The sequence below is a fragment of the Xyrauchen texanus genome, chromosome 19 (genome assembly GCF_025860055.1).
Source record: "Xyrauchen texanus isolate HMW12.3.18 chromosome 19, RBS_HiC_50CHRs, whole genome shotgun sequence".
Taxonomy (NCBI): domain Eukaryota; kingdom Metazoa; phylum Chordata; class Actinopteri; order Cypriniformes; family Catostomidae; genus Xyrauchen; species Xyrauchen texanus.
The window spans coordinates 27,203,690-27,221,624 of record NC_068294.1 but is presented as its reverse complement, the minus strand read 5'-3'; the positions used below and the strand labels follow the sequence as shown (position 1 = coordinate 27,221,624).

At 41.4% G+C, this 17,935-nt stretch overlaps 1 pseudogene; it reads right to left on the bottom strand.

The window, feature by feature from the left end:
• The window catches only part of LOC127659795 (phosphatidylinositol 3,4,5-trisphosphate 5-phosphatase 2B-like), a 46,754-nt pseudogene that overhangs the window by 8,436 nt on the left and 20,383 nt on the right, over positions 1-17,935 (bottom strand).

Below are 17,935 nucleotides of genomic sequence, written 5' to 3'. Positions count from 1 at the left end.
GTATTGGTTTCTAAAAACCAAACCAATTTTCCAGAGAAATCTTATTTTAAAATGGCAAAATGAGCCTGGCAATGCACCATATGACTCAAAGCCATCACATGACTTCACAGAGAACAGCAAATGCTGATCCTGGAGGTGCTCTAAATCTGAGGAAACTGGGTGAAGCTGAAAAAAGGAGCGAGTAAAGAGAAAGGATGTTAAAAATGTATTAATCTTCAAATACATATTTCGTTCCATTTATTTGATAGTTTATTAAAAGTTGGCAACCACAGCTTTAATACCCAAAGCACACCTCTACTATCAACTATCTGCTTGTGCTCTGCATCAACAAAGTCCTTATTGAACAAAGCATATGTAACAGCAAAATCACCACAATGAGTCAAATGATTTCTATTACAACCTTGGGGAACTGTTTAGAAGACCAGCGAAGTTTGAGAAAACCTGACACCTCACAGCACTGCGAGTCGTTCTCGGCAGAACGGCGAGGCTCTACACAAAGAAAAGGAAAAGTCTCAAAAAAGAACTGTCACATTTATCTCATGAACACTCATTTCAAAAGAAAATAGACCAGCAGTAAGGCTTTGCATGCTTGCTAGAATGACTAATTATTGTATAATTGATACCTTCAAGACAGCAGGAGTGGAACTCAGTGAAAAATTTGGCCTTGCTTGCAGTTTTCACTATAGCCTCAATCACCTTCAGCTCAATGCTGGCTCTCTCTGAACCTGAATCTGCACCCATAAAGAAGAAGAGGAATGTAACCATGGTTATGACACTAAGTGAAACAGTACACTCCATAAAAATACTTATTTTTTATAGCTTAGAGATTCAAAAGTTCAGAAAATATATTTGTATTTCATAGAATTGAGAAAGGATCTGCAAATTGAAGTCTCTCAGCAAAAATAATTTTAAGGCTTATTTTTCACCTTATTTTTCAGCGTAACAACGGTGCCACCATTATCTACATTGAATGTGGACCTCTTCCATTAAAAGCCACCTCCAGCCATTTCAGCAATACAAAAAAACTCATTTATACTGCTTTATATTGCAGGCTGGCAATACATGTGATCGTATTATTGTCATTTATTATTATTTTCATAAACACATCGCATTTTGCCATCGTTTTATCACACGCAGTTGCACAAGCAGACGACTGCATCAATGAATGAGAGATCAGAGGCTGAAACACTTAACTTCTGTACCATCTGTCACGGAAAATTATCAGACTTTAGGATATTATTCTGCTGTACATTCTGTGGTTGTGTCATAGTTTATAAGCCCATTTCACAAAATTCTGGTGGTATTATCCTTCTAGTTATTTACATTGTGGTCAATGACAGCGGAACCTTTTCAAACTTGCTGCAAATGCAGCTGCTTGTTTACATCTGCATTGCAAAATAAGGTGGATAAGCTAGCCTTGAAATCAAGAAAAAAGTATTTAGTGGCAAGGGGAAATGGTGGTTCCTTAATGTAATACACAGTACTCATATAACTCCTCTGGTTATTATGAAATGCCCTATTAAAAAAAAGGAGAAAAAAAAGAAAAGATGAAGGCCTACCTGTTCTTGGAAACTGTGATATCACACCCACTTCAAAAGTAGCAAAAACAGGAGAGTGATCACTGGTGAAGATGTCATCTGTGCAACCTAATGAACAGATCCAAAGGATAAGTTTGACATTTTATATTGTGACTGTATAAGATTTTGCCAGTTACTTTCACTGTGTTGCCTGTATTCCCAGAGATGTTCCTGATTATGTGTTTCTAATGATAACAAAATGTCCTTTTTTAATAATTATGCACCAAACACAAGCTCAGTGTTTTAAAAGTCCAGTTCTTCCTGTTGGATCCAGGTCAGTTACCCCCTCTCTAAATTCTTAAGAGTGTTTACTAGTTTTATAATCAACACTTCCCTTTTTAACTGCAGTATACTGTGCTGCATGCTTACAAAATGCATTCAATTCATAATGCAACATATTGTTTTTCTTCAATATAATGGCAATTTATCATTAGAAATAGGAGCCATTCTGTGATTACTGACTAATTGATTACTAGACTGGGGTAGAATTACATATTAATGTATTACATACTATTACACATTACAATTCATGTCCTTTTTACACTTATTTTTTAAGCATAGTAAGTGTTGGCTATGATCACACATATGCACAGGCATAATTCATGTTGGAGGCTTATTCTTAGGATGCTGAATTCACATGTTGTTTGAGCAGTGAGACAGGATATGACTCTGAATGTGAACCACAGACCAGGGTGGGAGAGTCTACAATCGTACCCAAAGAAAACCTTTATAGTGAAATGTAGCAACACAAATCTCATGCTAAAATAGCAATCCATTGTTTTTGTTACTCCCTTCAAGCTAAAGTATTAACCAACAAAGAAGTTTGTCTAGCTAGATTATTAATAATGAAGAGCTTAAACGGTTGTGCACAGAATGATAGCAGCTAATTATGGCTGTTTCAGGAACTACATTTGAAATTAGCAAGGTCATTTTTCACAGGCCTTTCACAGATATATCGGTATTGGAGTATATGTTTACCGATATGCGCAGATATTAAAACTTTTTTTCAGAACATATGATGCAGAAAACAATGCTTTAGAATTGGTGTCATAACGTAGTTTGTCCAGCAGAGCATGCTCGACTCCATTGTTTACAGAGCTGAGCTGACTTTGGTTCTGGTGACGATGGTTCTGCAGACAGTGTGGAGTTAAGCAGTGTCTTCACGGTAAGTTGCAAACTAGTTTGTGAAATACATACTGGAAAGTTAAACAAAGACCCCATAATTTTCCCTTTTCAATATAACTAATATAATGTTAACCCTGTCCCTGACAACCATGTCACTCATTTTTATCACATCTGTTTGCTATGTTAGCCTGCTATAGTTTGTCAGAGCATCTTTTAGCAGCTCAGCAGACAACAGTGCAGTGGTGGATTGTGTCTGTTGAGTGTTGATTTCACGCTACGTTGTTACCTAGTTGGTGAGAGGCAATCCTGGAAAGTGAATAAAGTCCATCTTTTCTCTCTGTGACAATGAGCTTATAGCTAACTAGCAAACCACATAGCTACTTTCATACCTTGTCATCTGAGTGGAAGCTAATGTGTAAACATGTTCACCAAACTGTTTTGTTCAGGATTCGCTGTTTGGTATTGCCTGCTACCGAACAATTCCAGTCATTGGATTTACAAAATTTAATATTTAAAAGTCTGGTTTTCCACTGCTGAAAGTTTCCCCTGAACTCGTATTGCAGATTATGGTGCAACACCGCTGCCTCTGTTTATCTCTTGACTCAGCAGGTGTAAATGCTTCTTGTTATACAACCTGCCCCTAATTGACTGGCAGTATTAAAATAGTCAGCATTTGAATGATACTAAACAGTACTACTGATGTTTATTTAGCTATTTATTTTATTTAAATGTATTCTTTATTTAAATGGTCAACAACTGACTGATAATTTACATACAGTACTGATGTTTATTTAGCTATAATTTAAATTTAAATGTAAGCAACTGACTGTTCCCCTTCTGTCACTCACTCGGCATTGTGTCGATTGTAGTGACGCAAGGGGCTTCTTGGTGACAAAGGAGGTGGGTTGAGGCCAATCTTGGACCTGCGAGTTCTCAACCGGGTTCTGCACAAACTCCCGTTTAAGATACTAACACATTCTAAACATGCATCCGGCATCAAGATTGTTTTGTAGCAGTAGACCTGAAGGATGTGTACTTTCACGTCTCGATTTTCCCCCGACACCGACCCTTTCTACAGTTTGCGTGCCGAATGTATCAGTACAAGGTCCTCCCCTTCGGCCTGTCCCTGTCCCCTCGCATCTTCACAAAGGTCGCAGAGGCCGCCCTTGCCCCGCTAAGGGAAGTGGGCATCCACATACTCAACTACCTCGACGACTGGCTGATCCTAGCTCACTCTCGAGAGGTGACTATGTGCCCACAGGGACCAGTTGCTCAGGCACCTCAGCCGTCTAGGGCTTCAGGTCAACTGGGAAAAGAGCAAGCTATTCCAGGTTCAGAGCATCTCTTTTCTCAGCATGGAGTTAGACTCAGTCTCAATGATAGCGCGCCTCACAAACGAGTGCACGCAGTCAGTGCTGAATTGCCTCTCGTCATTCAAATAGGCACTCGGTCCCTCTAAAACAGTTCCAGAGGCTCCTGGGGCATATGGCATCCTCAGCCACCGTTGCGCCACTAGGGTTGTTGCATATTAGACCGCTCCAGCACTGGCTTCAGACTCGAGTCGCGAGATGGGCATGGCGCGGCGGCACGTATTGTGTGATCTTCACCCCCCTCTGCCATCAGTTATTCAACCCCTGGACAGACATCAGTTTTCTGCAATCTCAGGGTTGAGTCAGTCTCGTTCTGTGTTTTGTCAGGCCTGAGCATGTAGAACTCTGTAACACGGGACGACTGACCGGGTGTACTGCTTGTGCAAGTCTTTCCCCTCCACTGAGGTGAACCCGTGTGCTTATTCTCCCAGATGAGTCCAGTATACTCGTGTTCCCTGGATACCTTTCCTCCCTAGCCCTCTGGTCCCCGTATTCAGCGGAGGAATTCCTGTCCAGACACACTATGTTACTAACTACTCTGTACTGGAAAAGGTGCTCCACAGGGTTTGGCCATCACAGATTAAATCCCCTTGGGCAGTCCCTTCTGCCCCCCGGTCACTGTGTTTGTAGTAACTCCTCCCTCGCTAGGTAGGATCTATCCCTGCGCCTCTTCCACATGGGGCCTGAAAGCCCATGTGACGTATTTGCCACATTTAACCTCCCCCCAGCCAGGGCAAGACGTGGTCTCCGTGGGGTCTTTTAACCCTGAAAGAATAGGAGTTTGAAAAGAATGCCTTCCCCGATGCGTGTTATAGCGTTAAATGGCCCCAGCTGCATTTAACACTCTATGGGGAGAGACATAGAGAGAATGTCCGCAGCGGCCTGCTCCCATGTTTGCCACGTCATTTGTTCCCACCCCCAAGGGAATCCTTGGTCGGATGCAGCGCACCTAATAAAAACAATATGACGTCTTACTGGGGTGTTGGGGAGGGTTATGTGCAGTCTGATGCTCATGGACCCTTGTGTCACTACAATCGACACAACGTCAAGTGACTCAGGGAGAAGTAGAGGAGACATTGCGCTGTTCATATAGGCAAAGAGGTCCTCTTCTGCCCTGTAAAATCTCACCCAGATTTGTTCCACTACCTCGGGGTGGAGTTTACACTCTCCCGTCGGTATTTTCTGTCTGGACAGTAAATCTGCTCCCACATACAGGCATCCAGGGATATAAACTGCCCTGAGTGACAGGAGCTTGCCCTGGGCCCCAAGGAGAATCCGACGTGCCAGAAATTCAGCTGACGTGAACGTGGACCTCCTTGATGGTTTATGTAAGAGACTACCACTGTATTGCCCACCCGCACCAAGACATGGCAGCCTCTTGAGGAAGTATTTCAGGGCCACAAATACAGCCATCAAATCGAGACAGTTACTGTGACAACCGAGCTTATGACACTCCCATTCCCCTTGAGCTGGACGACCATTTATGACCGCTGACCGTCTGTCGTTAGCAGCCTGCGATGATGAGACGCACCTAGAGTGGGACCCAAGGTAAGAAACCGGGGTCTGAACCACATAGAAAGGGAATGAAGCCCACGGCGCGTAACCCTTATTTGCCTTAGGGGACTGGCCCTTATATGAAACCCCCTGGCTTTTAGCCATAGCTGGAACAGTCTCATGTGCATAAGGCCCGAAGGGATCACCATGCCATGAGACCTAGTATTCGTTGATACTGACGAGCAGTGCAACCTTGACCTAGCCTGACCTTGCTCAGGTTGTTCTGAATGGAAATGATTCATGTGGGAGACAATTGTTCTTGCATCGTGATCAAATTGCATATAACCCCAGATAAGTGATTCCCTGGGTGTGAGAGAGAATGCTCTTTTGACGTTGAGTCTCAGACCTGGAGAAACCAGATGAGCTAAGACCATATCCCTGTGCTGAACTGCAAGTTCTTGGAACTGCGCTAGGATCAGCCAGTCGTCTATGTAATTCAGAATGCGGATGCCCTGGAGTCGTAAAGGAGCCAGTGCTGCATCCATGCATTTCATGAATGTGCGGGTTAATAGGGCTAGGCCGAATGGAAGAACCCGATACTGGAAGGCTTCGCCCCCGAAAGCGAACCTCAGGAACTTCCTGTGCTGTGGTGGAATTTCTATATGAAGACATGCGTCCATGAGATCGATGGTGACCAGTCAAACATGATGTTGGGCTTGTGACACGATCGTCTTGTTAGCATCTTGGACTTGAACACCCTGACTGGGCAGTTCAAGCCCTGAAGATCTAGGGTCGGACGCAACCCTCCACCCTTCATGGGAACCAGGACGTATTCGCTGTAATAACCTGACTCTTTCTCTGGAAGGGGAACATGTTCAATGGACCCTTAGACCGAGAGATTTTGCAGTTCTTTCGACAGTAGAAATGCCTGCTCTGATTTACGTTAGTGGGGACCACGCCGTTGAAACACGAAGGGAGGCGAGCAAATTTAATTCTGTAGCCCTTTTCTACTGTTCTTAGGACCCACATAAAAATATCTGGCAGAAGTTTCCATGCTGCCAGGTTCTCTGAGATGATAAATGCAGGAAGCAGCAAAACACCCAACTTTTTGATGGAAGCCTCTACCTTCCGAAACACCAGAGGCGGCGGGAATGAAGAGGTTTCATGGGGGTACCGGAAGGGGCGAAGAGCACGAAAAATGAAGGTACTGATATAGCGTTCCCTTCCCTCTTTTATTTATTAATTTTGGTCACCAGACAAGTTTGGGGTGTGTGTGGTTGGGGGGGGGGTCTGTTGTTAGCCGTTTTATTATTGTGTGTGGAACATACAGAGATTCAGCGCCCCCCTCGTGAACCGAAGAGGCGCGCTTCAGGCTTACGAGAAGGATCAGCTGGATCTGGGGAGAGAGCGAGGGAAAGGGACGAACCCATCTCTCGCTCCTCAGCTAGATCCATGAGAGAGTCCCACGAATGAAGTGTGACTCCCGGAAGTAAGCGAGGCAAGCGTGAAGCATTTTGCCCAAAAGCAAAATGCTTTTTGCAAAATGATTTTGCTCAAAGGCTCGCACCCGCCCCACTCCAAAGCGAGAGCAGCATACTCTACCCCCAAACAAACAAAGCAAAACTAATGCGTGTCTCTCTCGGCTATAGAGCGTAAACAAGGGAACACGCATCGTTCGCTCTGACTTTCAGTCATTCTCTCTCTTTTTTTTTTTAAGAAAGAAGTGAAAGGAGAAAAGGTTCACCGTGCACTGCCTAACCAATTCTAACTCCTAAAAGAGGAAAGAAAGTTTGACAGGCTTGTATAAACACACACACACACACACACAGAGTGATCTCTGAAGTCAAAGAATCTGACGATGCTCTGGTGACATATGTATTTATAGCCCAGCCCCAAGTGCATCCAATGATTACACCGGCAGAGGCTATAAATTTCGGTCAATGTTCATTGACGTATTACACACATATTCACAGTTGGTCACACACATGAAGGTGTTCCCAAAGCGCTTCCAGCACAGCATCAGAAGTGTAGCTTTTTGTAAAGGGAACAGTGAAAAAGTGTGAAAATTGCAGTAATGACAAAATTCACTCTAGAACCAGCTAACATTTAAGCCATTTTTCTCAGTGTTAGAGTAGGCACTGCATTTTGCCATTGTAGGGCAGAAGAAACAGAATGAATGAAATAGAAAGTCTTACTCTACTAGACTTGTATTTCTGCCATAGATAGCAGTCTCTAGAACCACGTTCATACCGATAGGTGGGTGGAAACAAAATCTTCTCCTCCTCTTAACAGACAGAGCAAAAAACAAAGTGAGTTATAAAATGTCTATTAAAACGTATTTTTCTGTTCTATGGTTGTTGTATAACCACATTTACTGATTCCATGTTTGTGTCTGGTATCCGTGGCAGGGGAAGAGCAGCCTGTGGTTCTTACTAAAGTTAAAAAAGGCTTTTCTTCTATTCCGCTCTCTGGCCAATTGGTCTGCAGACATCAGCACCTCAAATTCTCGCTTGGATACATGCTTTAAAATGTCCTGCAAAAGAGAGACTAACAGTCACTTGACCTTGAATATCAGATACAGTATAAGCAAACATAATGTGTAAACATTATGTGTAATGTGTAAACATATTTAGAACTTTAAAATTAATATCAGCTTTATGTTTTACTGAAACATGTTTCAATTATAATAATCAATAATGTAAATAAATATAATAACACAATAATAATACAGGAATTGAATAATATCTAGACAGAAAGAAATTTAAGATAAGCTATGTGACCAGTGCATCCAGGTCCAGGCGGTAGTTGAGGTCTCCACACTAGAAGAGATGATTGAAATGAAGGCTGATGTCAAAAGTGCTGAGCTGTTTTTCTCCTAGAGACAACAGCCTGAGGATGTCCTGAAAATTGTGGTTCCTTCTGAGAGAAGAAAGAGGAACAACACACAAAATACACTCTCACAAACTTCAGGTAACAAACATGACTACTACCATAAGGCTGCCACAAGGAAAATTGTTTTGCTCAAGTTTGCTCTTTCAGAGTAAAGCAGACTTATTCCGGGTTCAGTACAAGTTAAACTCATTCGACAGCATTTATACAAAAGCAAAAATCTGGATCACATTTAGGCACTCACAATGGAAGTGAAGGGGCCAATCCGTAAATGTCAAAATACTCACTATTTCAAAGTTATAGCCACAAGACATAAACAATATGTGTGTTAACATGATTTTAGTGTGATAAAATCACTTAACCTTTTCTGTGCAAAGTTATAGCCAATTTTACAACTTCGTTTCCATGTGATGTAATGTCAAAAAAAAACTAAAATGGGGAGTCGCGTGGCACCATGTGGGGGTCGGACGTGTAAACGGCGAGCTCTGTGCACTTTTTAATAATTTTTATGTCATAAACCGGTGAGATACGATAAACCACGCTACATAACTATGAAGTCAACATGGCAAAGAATTCAAAATCCTCGGGCTCTGGAGATATTAAAAGACACTTCTCAAGCTTATACCTCTGACAGGGCCACAGACCAGGGACTCGGTTTGGATGGTGCGGCAGGAGAAATACAACGGCAACATGTCTGTGATGCTGACGAAGGTTGTTGCTGACCTGGAGGATCTTGCTGTAATACGTAGATTGATTACGGCGATGGAGGCGAAATTCTCTAAGTTGGTTACAAGATTGTCAGACAATGAGAAATGGATTATATGGAGTCATCATGGAGGGAATTAGCTGCTAATTCGCTAGCAACCAAGACAGACTTGAAACGCATTTGGGAAAAGTTGGAGGACCTTGAGAATCGTAATCGGTGAAACAAGGTCCGAATTGTTGGAATTCCTGAGCATGAAGAGATATGGTGAAATTCCTATACAAGCTCTTCCCGAGTCTGCTCGACAAAACAGGCCATAAGATGAAAATAGAGCGAGCTCACAGGGTCGTGCTTATGTCTCCTATTGGCTAGAGTTTGTTTTGTGAAGGAACACACCTTCGATACAGGTTTGTGAATTAATCTACATGTTCTTTGTGTTTCTTCCACTCATTGGCTGGAGTTTGTTTTATAGACTATCTTCTGTTATGTAATTCTGTCTCACAAAATTAGTACTCCTGTGTCTATATAAAAATAGGACTCGAGCAATCCGACGGCAAGAAATCATATAGATGGTGCTTTAATGTATCCCTTTTAAAAGAAATCATATAGATGGTGCTTTAATGTATCCCTTTTGCAAAATCCTGATTTTCAACAAATGTTAAAGGCTGAAATCAATGTTTATATGGAGACCAACTGGTCCTTAGTATCCTCTGTGTGCATGGCTTGGGAGGCACTTAAGGTGGTTCTTCGGGGCCGGATCATACAGTATGCCTCATTCATCAAAAAATCCAAAGCACGAGAACTCAGAAGGGAATATTAAAAGTGCAGAGGCAGAGCTGAAGCACCGAATGTCGTCTGAAGGCCTCAGAGAATTGACCCGATTGAAATACAGATATAATACTATTTTGTCACGGAAAGTGGAGTTTTGACTATTCAGGGCAAGACAGTCATACTTTGAGTCATGGGACAAAGCAGGGAAGCTTTTGGCTAGATACATAAAACAGAGAGAGTATTTTTCTACCATTCACTCGAGCAAAAACATTCTCTTGATTCTAAGATAACCTTGGAGGAGCTTGGCAAGGTAATTAATGCCTTGCCTACAGGCAAGGCTCTGGGGCCAGATGGCTTTGCTGCTGAGTTTTTTAGACCTTATGCTACAGAACTGGCTCCACTTTTGTAAGAAGTTTATACAGAATCATTAAAAATGGAAACCTTATGCCATCAGTCTGATTCTTAAAAAAGGACAAAGATCCAACGAGTGTAAGAGTTACTGTCCAATTTCCCTGATCCCGCTAGATATTCAAATATTGTCAAAAATGTTGACTAACTGATTCATTTATGACATCTCTTATACATATAGATCAGGTGGGGTTTATTCGGGGCCACAGCTCTTCTGACAGCATTAGGCATCTCATAAAAATTATATGGTCAGTGGCGAATGAGCAGACTCCGGTCACTGCCATCTCTCTTTACGCTGAAAAGGCATTTGATATGGTAGAATGGGATTATCTTGTTAAGATTTTGAATATAAACGAATTCTGAAATACTTTTATTGGATGGATTAAGTTACTTTATAGACACCCGGTAGCGGCGGTACAAGCAAATTTATTAATTTCAGATTATTTTACTCTGGATAAGGGCACCTGGCAGGGTTTCCCTCTTTCCCCATTATCTGACTTGCCCTGGAATCATTAGCAGCCGCGATAAGAAAGGAGGATGATTTTCCAGGGGTGGTGGCGGGAGGTGTGGCGCATTAAATTTATGCTTTATGCAGATAATATTTAATTATCCGTCTCTGACGCCACTAGATCTATGCCTTGCCTCCGCATAATTATTAATTCCTTTTCTAAGTTCTCAGGATACAGAGTTAACTGGTCTAAATCCGAAGCTTTGGCTCTGACAGCATACTGCCCAGTAACGGCTTTCCAGCCGGGCACCTTCCAGTGGCCCAAACAGGGTATTAAGTATTTGGGATATTTTATTCCCAGCAAATTAGTCTGATTTAGTTCATTTTGATCTAATTTTTATCCCTTTATAAAAACATTTTTGAGGGATGTGTACAGGTGGGTTTCATTACATTTATCTATGATTGGAAAGGTTAATGTTATTAAAATTAATTGTATTCCAAAATGTAACTACCAGTCTCTCCCTGTAGATGTCCCCCTCTCTTATTTCAAGAAATTTGATTACATAGCGAAGTTCTTCATTTGGAATATGCGTCCCAGATTACATTTCAATAAGTTACATAGGATGATTGACAAAGGTGGGCTAGGCCTACCCAAGAATTTGTTTTATTATTATGAAGTCGGTCTCAGACATTTGGCTCATTGGTCACTGTCACCTGAGAGAGACCCTCTCTGGTTTGGTATTGAACAGGAAGTTCTTGCCCCTAATTTGCCATTGCAAAGACTTTGTATCAAACTAATCGGAGAAGTTAAGTTACACGATACCTCGCATTTACACTCGGTATGGACAAAAGTGTCTTGAGTGTTTAACTCAGACATTTATTTAAATGATGCTTCGAGCATGTGGCAGAACCCAAAATTATGTATTAATAAGTCCCCTTTCTGCTGGTCAGAGTGGATTGTGAGGGAAGTTAATATACTTGGTGACCTATATGAGAGTGGTGTTGAGATCTTTTGAAAATTTGGTTCAACATTTTGGGATCCCCAGATCTCAGTTTTATAGGTATTTACAACTGCTCCACCTGCTCTGTACTATTTTTGGGAGTAGCATACACCCCCCTATAGCAGCAGATACTCTGGGAGAGGTGATTACTGCATTTGGGGAAGGTCATGAGGCATCAGTGTATTACTATCTGCTAATTCAGAGTCTGGGGGACGCAGCTTTAATGTCTATCAAGTGTCACACCACGGTCTGTCCAGCAGAGGGAAACCTAGAGCCCAAGATCTTCCACAACTTCCTCCTGATTTCCTGTTGTTCATTATTAGCTCAATTATATCACCTGTGCCTGGCTTGTTAGAGTGTGTGTATGTGTATATATAAGACCTGCTTTTGTTTGTATCTTTGCTCAGTCTTGAGGTTATTTTGCTTTGGCATATTTTTGTAAATGCCTGTTATATATATATATATATATATATATATTATTTGTATGTTTGATTGTGTTTTTTTTTTTTTTTTCTGTATATCTCCTCATGTGTGACCACAAGGATGTTGGTTTGGGGATTGGGAGGGGGAGGGGTGGTTGTGAGGTTTAAATGTTGTTTGTATATATGTCTATGTATTTTTATTGTAAGATTTAATTACATTTTAAAAGTTATTTTACTTTTTTTTTTTTTGTATTTAAACAACTTCACAGCTCAAATAATACATGAGTTTTAACAAAATAAATATTGTAAGTGCTTTTATAAAATTATAAGCTTCACATTTCTGCCTTTTAAACCCTAAAACAAAAACTTCAATTGTAAATGCCTTACTGTAACCTTGATTCTTGCTTTTTTTTTATTTTTAAGAAAAGGGGGGTCGAGACAAAGTACATTTTTGTGGTAATCAACATTATGCCACAAATTCTGTCGATTAAGCTTGACTTGAACCAAGAATATTCCTCTAATGGATATCTTAGTTGTGTTATCAACTTTGTCTCAGGATCGAACCGGCAACCTTCTGATTACCAGTTCTGTGCTTTCTGTGCTTTATATCAGTGCAATCTTTATTTAATATTAATTGAGACAGTAAAGAGATATAATTTGTAACTTTTCCTGTGGATGTTTCACACTTAAGCTGGCTAAGTAATGTAAGAGAGCTGTCTTATATGTGTGTGAATACCTGGGTGCTTTATCACTACCAGAAGTCAGATGGCAGTTCACAAATCCCATTGAGGTACCATTAAAGAGGAGAGCAACCCCTACTGCACCCTTATTCCCTGTCAGCACCAAGACAAAACAAATTAATCTTGACATGATAATTTATCACTTAGGGTTTGCTTTGCAGCCAGATTAAAAAGGAAATGAAGGTGGAGAACTAAGAGGAATAAATGAAAGAATGGCCAAGTACCAAGTGTGTTTCCCAGGCCAGTTTTTACACTACCTGTGTTTACTTGAGTGACCAGTCCTTCATGCTCTGGTTTCACAAACACTGCAAGTCTGATATTCCAAAGGGACTGCACTGCCACCTACAGGACAAACACAAACAACACACTCTTACAATTCTGACACTCGAAAATGCAATCAAATGACAAGGAGTTTTCCATCTCAAGATTTGTTATGCAAAGATGCTTTAGACTGCAATTATAATAGTTTTAATGTGCTTTTTTTTCTTAAAAATATCTGACCTGTTTGAAGTCAATACTGGTTGCACTCCAGAGTGTGGCTTTGATGTGTTCAGTCCACTCTCTCTCACCCTGCGGGTTGTCCTGAGTACCCACTGCATAGATATCATGAGGCATTGAGCAAATGGACTCATCTGGGGTGAGACCCAGACCATAGGAAGTAACCCAGGACTGCAGTGAACCAGGTGGAGGGGTTCCCCCTGCAGGCAAAAGCAAATACAGCACTGAAATGTTTTGTTGCAACTGATAAAAATTCATCCCACAACACTATTTTTCATTACGTTACAGCATAATGATACAGTGTGTATTGATACCCATGTTCCAGGTGCCCACAAACACAGAGATGATGTCAAGCTCAGACTGCTGGGAGTGTGCAGCTTTCATAAGCTGCAGCAGGTGTATTTTCTTAGGCAAGCCCATTTAAGTTGTTCTCCTCACCTTTATGCTCTCAAAGACCAGTTCTCTCGGAGGGTTGTGATGACTGTCTATGACTATCTTCAGCTTGGCAGGTCCTCTCTGAAACTTCACCAACTGCACAACTGCAACATAAAAGCATTACATAAAAGCATGTACTATCCTTGTATGATAGCAATGGAGAGTTAAAAAAGTCATAGTGTTTTTCACAAGGTAAACTCACTCCTGTCATGTGTGACAGTCTCTATGCCAAATGAGCCAGCCTTCTTGTCAAATAGCAGTACTCCTGTGTCTATGTCTACTGATACTGTTTGCCTGCCATACCTGACCACCTTAACCTTGACACACAAAAACATGCACACAAATAAATGCAACACTGTCATAGAACAATATTTTTAATCTGAGCAAGACACTAATGTGCTACCTGAAAGCTATGCACAGGATTGGGTCTGGCCTGTTTTTTTGTAGCTGTGACAGACTCAGGAAGAGTGGCTGGTTGCAAAGATAAGTTTTGACTGGTTACAGTCTCTTGCAAAGCTTTGAGAACCTGCAAAAAACATGCTATTGTTCACATTACCGCTAACATATTAATCTTTTATGGAATGCAGAAGGATGACAATACAGTGTGCCATGCATCTGCATTTGTATACATTAATTGTAATGTGTGTGCATACTGTATGTAGTTTGCAAATGTCATATGTGTCTCTACCCTCTTTTCCAGGGAAGACAACAGGTTATAGAGGGTAGTAAGCTTATGAAGTAGATTGTCCACATTTTCTTCAGGGCTCTTCCCTGAATTCTAATAGACAAGAGATAACGAAAGCAAAAGGCTTTATGAGGTTAAGGGAAAGATGTAGAGCATTATTCCGCAATAAAAACTGCTTTATAGAAAGCATTGAAACTAAGGCTGCTTCCAAGTCAAGTCAAGTCAAGTGGTTTTTATTGTCGTTTCAACCATATACAGTTAGTACAGTACACAGCAAAACGAGACAACGTTCCTCCAGGACCATGGTGCTACATAAAAACAACAAAGGACCAACATAGGACCACATGAGACTACACAACGAAATAAAATACCTATATAAACTACCTATATATACCTATATAAAGTGCACGTGCAAACATGTGCAAAAAGTACAGGACAGTACAACAAATTACTGACAATGAACAGGACAATAGACAGTGCAGCGCCGACCAGTACTCAGTAGTGCAAAAAGATGACAGTTTCTAAAAATGTAAACATAACATACTATGAGATAATGTTCTATGCACATAGCAGTTATTGAGGTAGCAGACAGTTATAAAGTGACAGTAATTAAAGTGCAACTCAGGACACGTGTGTTTCAAACCAGTCTCTGAGTATTGAGGAGTCTGATGGCTTGGGGGAAGAAGCTGTTACACAGTCTGGCCGTGAGGGCCCGAAAGCTTCGGTACCTCTTGCCAGACGGGAGGAGGGTAAAGAGTTTGTGTGAGGGGTGTGTGGGGTCGTCCACAATGCTGGTTGCTTTGCGGATACAGTGTTTTTTGTAAATGTCTTTGATGGAGGGAAGAGAGACCTCAATGATCTTCTCAGCTGTCCTCACTATCCTCTGCAGGGCTTTGCGGTCCGAAACGGTGCAAGTCCAGAAGTGTTGTGGGTGGTTATCAGGGTGTTGTTAAAAGGTTGCTAAGGAGTTCTGAGAGGTTTTAGTGCATTGTTATGCAGTTGCTAGGGAGTTCTGTACAGTTGCTAAGGCATTGCTTGTTGGTTGCCCATTGGCCTGAGTCAAAAGAGGTCGTTTCCAAGTCTCTATAATACGCTGATCTTTAGATATGGCTCAGGTTCTTCCTTCAATGAACAACACATTTTTTTGTCCTTACAGGTGTAAATCGTATGAGCAAAAATAAAAGTAATGCTTGCTTTACCAATCACCACTAACAATCCCAGTCCTGTTTTGAATATTTTATAAAATCCTGAATTCCTTGCTCCCTTTTTTGGCCACATGGTTCAACCTACTGTATGGTCTGTTATTTATCATTCAAGAAAACATTGCATGCACTAATTAAACTAAAGTAGTAGTACTGTATTTAACACATGTTTGTGTAAAAAGAGCACATTAAAATGTTGTACCTGCATTGTGGAGAAGCTGAGGTGGCCACTAGAATAATCAAAAACTTTTGCTAAAGTCTCCAAACTGGACAGTTTCTGATCAATCTCACTGTGGTAAATAAATCCAAGAACACTTCTTTTAGAAATGTTTCTTCATTCAAAGAATATCAGCAGAGTGTGAAATTACGTGTAATGCTTCAAAAATGGCACCTGTGGAGACTGTCACAGGCACGGCTGAGGATGCACTGGAAATGTTGAAGTCCTGACGCTCCCCTTTTCACATTCTCCAGGTCAATACACACATTATCATGCAGATACTCATTCAGTAATGGAATGATCTCACAGCCTACACTGTAGAGTAAACATAAGTACACTGAGCTCTGAGGAGAGAGAGTCTTCACACATATTCACATACAGGCACAGTCAGACACACACCTTTTGTGTATTTGGAAATCAGTTGTAATCTCTGTAAATTAATATCTAAAACAAACAGGTAGGCTGGAATGCAATGCTTTTGTATTGTGTTTAATATTGATCGGTAGGACAAGGGAGACTGAGTGTACCTAGTTGGGCTGAGGTCCTGAAGCCTCTGCAGCAGCAAATGAGAGGCTGCTGAACTGGAGGGTGGAAGGTGGAGGGTGGCCTGTCATTGCTTGTGGTGAAGAGGCAAATGTTGAACCTGGCTTCTCATCATCACCATCTGTAACAAGAAGAAAACCTGCACATAAGCCTGAATGTGATTTTTTTTAATGTATGTTTTGGCCTTCCGTCCACAGTGAGATGGTGCTTTTGACAGCAAAAAATTTTGAAAACACTCTCCCAATTGGATACATTTGAACAGTGTCTTCTCATTTTATTGTGGACAGGGAAAATATATATATCAGAAAACTATGATGCATTTTTTGTCATGTGATGCAGTAATGTGATCCATTCACCATAAACATACAAGATGGCGGCCCAGTTGAAGCACTGTTGTGTGTGTGCTATTCACTTTGATACATTGTTAAAGATAAATGCTACTTTGTGCATCCTTCACATTGCATTCCTTCAAAGGTGGTGGGAAGTTTGCTGAGGACTATTGCATTTCTGAACTTACCGTGATTTTTTGCATGCGCAGTAAAGGAATTTAAGTGTGGATGAGCAATTCTTGGAAAACGCTTGAAAATGGTAGTGTGGACAGAGAGCATTTAAAAAAAAGAAAACACAAAATGTATTCAAATGTATTCAGATTAATATGGACATAGCATCAGCCTGTGAAGAGTGTCACATAGACTTCTTCACTTGTTCACTTGTTATGAATAACATTTTGCACAGATGATCTATAACTTAAGTCAGATACTTCAAATCAAAGTCTGTAATTTCTGTGCCTCTAGCAGCACCAAACAGAATTGCAAAAATAATGATTGTTCCCCATCTGCCTCTCACTCCTCCTCGGTTACCTCTGAACTTGAGAAAAGGCCAATGTCAATTTGGCAGACAGAATTTGCATGTCCCTTCCCCAGACACACATGAATCAAGCATCTGTTCATTCAGATTTCTTCTTCGGAGCTGAGCGGATGTGCGATCAGTGAGCTGAGATCACCACTGTTCCACTCACCTCTGTAGAGCATTTGCTGTTGGATCTATAGTGCATATCAGCGGCTTTCTCCTTCTCTGCACGGTAGTGCAGCTTTGCCCCTGGGCACTTCAACAGCGTGTTAATCTATCTAAAAGAGCAATACACAGCTGGCGTTGAACGTCCTTTTTAGGACGCGTCTATGTAAAGATGCCCTTCCGCCCCTGTGTAGTTCCTGTATGCAGTCGATTTCTCTCCACTCCTGATGGTCACAGACACTGCCTTGTGTGTCTGGACCACGTTGTAGTAATGGCTTTCCTTCTTAATGAGGAATGCCACTCCAGCCACCCCCCGCATCGCTCCTTCCCACGGAATTGAGGATGACCCATATGGTGATGGAGGCGATTTGGGGATAGCAGCGGGCTCGGTTT